We start from the raw sequence: 5,816 nt of genomic DNA, 5'->3' as shown, positions 1-5,816 counted from the left end.
TTTAATCATACCGTTTTATATAAATTGGCGACATCGATGCCGAATTGGGGCTTTTCTATATTCAAGTGGAAGCATTCCTTAGTTTATTTCATATATCTGATTAATTCCTTATACTCCATTGGCTTAACCTACTGATTATAGATGGATTATAATAACCCTTACTTCTGTGCCCTATTTTATGCAAAACCTAGTTACGGTATCATGCGTGACAACTGATCTTCTTACAAATTATTTTATTATCAGATTAGTGGTGAGACCATGAGATCCGGATCATCACTAGTTCTATCTTTCATTTTAGTCTTATTCCTATTCAGAGACTTATGTTGTATATTCAAATTCAAACATTGTATTAGATGCTCTTATACTTATGACATCATGTTTTTGAATTATTTCTTCGTTGTCTTTCTTTTTGTTAAATTATGGCCTTGTTTCCCTTGGGTGTCTCATATGGATTTTACTTTTTCGGCTAACACATTGATATAGGTTAAGGATGTATGTCATTATGACCTAGGTTTTTGGTTCATGATAATTTAATATTAGAGTGCTAGGTTATCGGTCTCATAAGTTAATGTTCAGAGCGCTAGGCTACCGGTCTCATAAGTTAAAGAGCAGGGTGTCTAGTAGAGTCTTGCGAATTGGTACATAGACATCTGTACTTATAATCGAGAGGATATAAGATACTTATTAGGAGAAATTTCTTCTTTTAATTTCTTTTGTTCGATGTTATTCATATCAAGTCTTGTATGCCTCTAATTTATTACTTCTGCGTAGATGGTAAGGACTACAACCAGTCACCAAGGGGGAGGTTATACCTTCTACCCATGCCCCAATTCGCGGATGAAACAAAGGACGTGGTGGAGTTAGAAGTAGAGGTCGATCAAGGGGAGAAACACTTGCTTGTGGACGAGCTAAAGAGCTATCACCTGAACCCATGTATGAGTATGAGGATGATTATGAGAAGCATATAAAGGAGAATAGGCAACCCAACTTCCTACAGTTCCTGTTAGTGCTCCGATGCTGTAGGAGCTATTAGTTAGATTGTTGTCTAAAATGGACAACGCTTCTTCTCCTAGTGTTCTTTCAAGTACTTCAATCTCTATTATGGCAGTTGGTGCTACACCACCACTCAATGGTCTAGTGTTGTGTTTCAGACTTCGGGTTCTTCTTTAGTATATTCTCTTGCACCTCTAAGATTCGTAGCTCCGCTAGTTTCTGATAGTTCTACCATATCAGTAGCTAATCAGAAGACCTTTGAGAGATTTGTTCGATTGGAACCTCCCAGATTTGATGGTATGATTGGAGAAAAGTCCTATAACTTTCTGACTGATTGTCAGGATCGATTGTTCAACCTGGGTATTCTAGAGGCACATGGAGTCGCTTACACTTCATATTAGCTGGGGTGGACAAGGAGTGGTGAAGATCGGTTGTTACGCGTAGGCCTGTTGGTTCCCCTGTGATGAGTTGGGAGTAGTTTGTTGAGTTGTTCATTGAGAGGTTTATTCCTTATAGTCTTTGTGATCAGCATAGGGATGGGTTTGACAGATTGGAGAAAGGCTCCCTATCCATATCGGAGTATGAGTTTCATTTCCATGAGTGGTCTCCTTATGCTATGTCGAGTATTTCTACTGAGTTCAAGCCAATTCAGAAGTTGGTAAAGGGATTCACCGGTTATATTCAGAAGGCTACAATCTCTCTTGTACTATCTGGTGCTACCTTTTAGAGTATTATTGACCCCACCAGGATGATAGAAAGTCTTTGTCTGACATGCTAGATAGGGCGGGGGCCAAGAGGTTCCATTGGTATTGTCAGTTCGGTGGTCATTCCACTAGAAGTAGAGAATATTCAGTTCTGGTCACCCATAGTTATCAGGGAAGACTAGTCTAGGCAGTTATTTAGGGCACAGACGGTATGGATAGATCTAGATTAGGTTAGGTTGTCTTCGGGCTCCAGAGGGTGTATTGACACTTATGGTTATTCTCTGTGGGGTTTAGGTCCACAAGGATGCTTTGTGTATGATGATATTAGGCATAAGGCCCAACATTGCCCCAAATGTGCTCTTTCTACTAGACGGTCTGAGACACCAGTTGTTCACTCTACTCTCACTGCGGTTGTTCGAGGTTCTTCATAGAATTTTAGAGGTGGTACCAAGGGTGAAAAGGGTTGATATAGAGGTGGTACTTATGGTGGTTCGTAGGCTAGAGGTGACCGTCATTCATGCTATGATATACCGAGTAAATCTGATGTAGAGGCCTATGATGCAGTCATTACAAGTATTGTTCTAGTTTTCCACCATTTTGCTTTAGTAGTATTTGATCCTGGATCTACTTATTCTTATGTGTCGAGCTATTTTGATGTAGATAGTGATTATGTGTGTGAGCCTCTTACTGTGCCTATTATTGTTTCTATCTGGTGGGTTAGTCTTTAGTGGTGGATTGGATATATCAGGGGTGCTTGGTGATACTTTTAGGTATAGAAACCCGTACAAACTTGATTTTATTAGACATTATTGATTTTGATGTGATATTGGGTATGGACTGGTTATCTCCCTATTATGCTACAATAGATTGTTATGCAGCCTATCTAGTTTGCCTAGCTTAGTTTGGAAGGGTACCCTGAGTTCATGTCATAAGACGGTGATATCCTAAATTTGTGCTCATCATTTATTGGATAAGGGTTTCTTCTTTTCTTTGGATCATATACATGATCTCATAAATGAGTAATCTCTTGTACAGACCACGAGAATGGTGAGAGAGTTTATGGATGTATTTTCTATAGACTTGTTGGGTGTTTTTTCTGACCATGATATCGATTTTGATTCGGGTACCAAGCCTATATCCATTTTTCCTTATCGAATGGCTCCAGTTGAATTGAAGGAGTTGAAAGAGAAATTGAAAGATTTGTTAATTGAGGGGTTTATTAGACCTAGTGTATTACCAAAGGCTGCACCAACCTTATTTGTCAAGAAGAAAGATGGTCTTAAGAGATGTATCTTAACTACCGATAGTTGAACAAAGTCAACATTAATAACAAGTATCCTCTTTCTCACATTGATGACTTGACCAACTTTAGGGTGCATCGATATTCTCTAAGATTGACTTAACATCGGGTTACCATCAGTTGAGAGTTCAGGAATCTAATATCTTGAAGATTACTTTGAGGACTCGGTATGGGCATTATGAGTTTATAGTTATGTCCTTTTAGTTGACTAATGCCCCGACTGCTTTTATGGAGTTGATAAACCGGGTATTCCAGCCTTATTTGTACTCTATTATGATTATGTTTATTGATGATATCTTGGTTTATTCTAAGAATGAGGCCGACAATGTTAGTGAATTGAGGACCGTCCTTCAAATATTAAGAGAGGAGAAGAATTATGCAAAATTCTCCAAATGTGAGTTTTGTCTTGAGTCCATGGCATTCTTGGGTAATGTGGTGACCAAGGATGGTAGTATGGTCGATTCAGTAAAGGTGGAAGTGGTTCATGATTGCATTAGGCCTAATTCGGTTAATGAGATTTAGAGCTTTATTGGGTTGGAAGGCTATTATTGTCATTTTGTTCAGAGTTTCTCTTCTATTACAGCCTCATTGACTAGGCTAAATCAAAAGAATGTGGCATTCCAGTGGTCTGATGTGTGTGACATGAGCTTAAAGCTCAAGGAGTTATTGACTTTAACACCTATTCTAGCCTTACCCGAGAAGGGTGTGACCTATATTGTATTTTATGATGCTTTGGGAGTCGTTTTAGTTGGTGTATTTATGCAAAAGGGTAGAGTTATAGCTTATGTTTCTATACAGTTGAAGGTACATGAGAAGAACTATCCTACCACGACTTTGAATTGGTGATGGTGTTTTTATTCTGAATTATGGAGGCCCTATCTCTATTGTGTGGATTGTGAGGTATTTACTGATCATCGTAGCCTTATGTATATCTTTTATTAGCCAAAACTGAACATGAGGTAGCGTAGGTGGTTAGAGTTATTGAAAGACTATGACATCACCATCCTTTACCATCTAGGCAAAGCTAATATGGTAGAGGATGCCCTGAGTCGCAAAGCATCTAGCATGAGAAGTTTAGCCTTCCTTAAGGCAAAGTAGAGGCCTTTGGATTTGGAGGTTCATTCAATAGCTAGGTAGTTGGTCTGACTTGACATTTCTACACATCATAATATTTTGGCCTTTATGGAGGCTAGGTCTACTTTGATGGATCAGATTCATGCACACTAGTTTGATGAAGACAAGTTGAGTACCACTCCAAAAGTGTTGAGAGGTGAAACAAAATCAGTCTCTCTTGATCCTGAGGATGTTTTGAGGATTAACAGTCATATTTGTGTGCCCAAAGTTGGTGATCAGGTACGTATAATTTTGGAGGAGTCTCATTGTTCCAAGTATTCTATTCACTCGGGAGCGGCAAAGATATCTTATGACATGAGACAACACTATTGATGGTGCAACATAAAGAGAGGCATTGTTGATTTTGTAAAAATACGTGCCTGAATTCCCAATAAGTGAAGTATGAGCATCAAAAACCGAGTTGTCCTAGGTAAAAGGTGCCCATTCCCGAGTGGAAGTAGGAGTGTATTACGATGGATTTTATTGACTGGATTGCTCATGACATTAGGTAAGTATAACTCCATTTGGGTGATTGTGGATCAATTGACCAAATCAACTCATTTTCTTCTAGTGAATACTAGCTACAATGCAGAGAAACTAGCTAGGATCTACATTCGTGACACTGTTAGGTTGCACGGGGTGTCTATCTCTATTGTGTCAGATCGGGGTTTGGTGTTCACCTCTCACTTTTGGGAAGTATTACAAAATGGTTTAGGTATGCAATTAGACATGAGTTCAACATTTCATCCCTAGACTGATAGCCAGTGCGAGCGGACTATTCAAGTGTTAGAGGCTATGCTTAGGGCCTTTGTTATTAATTTTTTGCCTGATGGGACCAACACTTGCCTTCAGTGGATTTTGCCTATAATAACAATTATCACTTTAGAATTTAGATGACACTATTTGAGCATTGCATGGTCGTAGGTGCCAATTGCAAATTGGCTAGTTTGATTCAGTTGTTATGGATGCATTGAATACTGATTTATTAAGAGATGCCATGGAGCGGGTGCGCTAGATTCAGAGTCGACTATAAAGGGTGTGATGAGATTCAAGAAGAAGGGAAAGCTTAGTCTGAGTTTTGTTGGTCTGTTTGATATTCTAAGGAGAATGGGTCGGGTGGCTTATGAATTGGCCTTGCCCCCTATATTGTCAGCTATCTATCCGATGTTTCATATCTCCATGCTTCACAAGTATAATCCTATGTGATTTCCTATGATATGGATGATTTGGGTCCGAATTTGACTTATGAGGAGGACCCGGTAGTTGTTCTATATAGATAGTTTCGTAGGCTCAGGACCAAGGAGATTTCTTCTGTCAAGGTGCAGTGGCGACATTGCCCTATTGAGGAGGCAACTTGGGAGATTGAGTCTGACATGCGGGCCTAGTACCCTTAGCTTTTTGAGACTCTAGGTATTTTCCTTTACCTCATGTTCGAGGACGAATGTCAGTTTTAGTAGTAGATGTTGTAATGACCTTGAGGGTAATTTGGAAATTCTTGAAAATACCATTTTACTTCTCTCATTAGTCTTCTCAGGTGTTATTTGACCAGTTTGTGTAGTTGATTTTGATAAATTCTTAATTTGTTGTGATTTGGGTAAGTTTTTGAGTTTTGAAGTTTTAAGTTGCTCAAAAGTAATTTTCGGTACCAATCAAAGCTTTAGATCTCAAAGAAGAATTTCATCAGTTCCATTAGCTCTAGAATGCGG

The sequence above is a fragment of the Solanum dulcamara genome, chromosome 6 (genome assembly GCF_947179165.1).
Source record: "Solanum dulcamara chromosome 6, daSolDulc1.2, whole genome shotgun sequence".
In the NCBI taxonomy this organism is placed as follows: domain Eukaryota; kingdom Viridiplantae; phylum Streptophyta; class Magnoliopsida; order Solanales; family Solanaceae; genus Solanum; species Solanum dulcamara.
The sequence above is the reverse complement of the archived record's forward strand: the minus strand, read 5'-3'. Positions refer to the sequence as shown.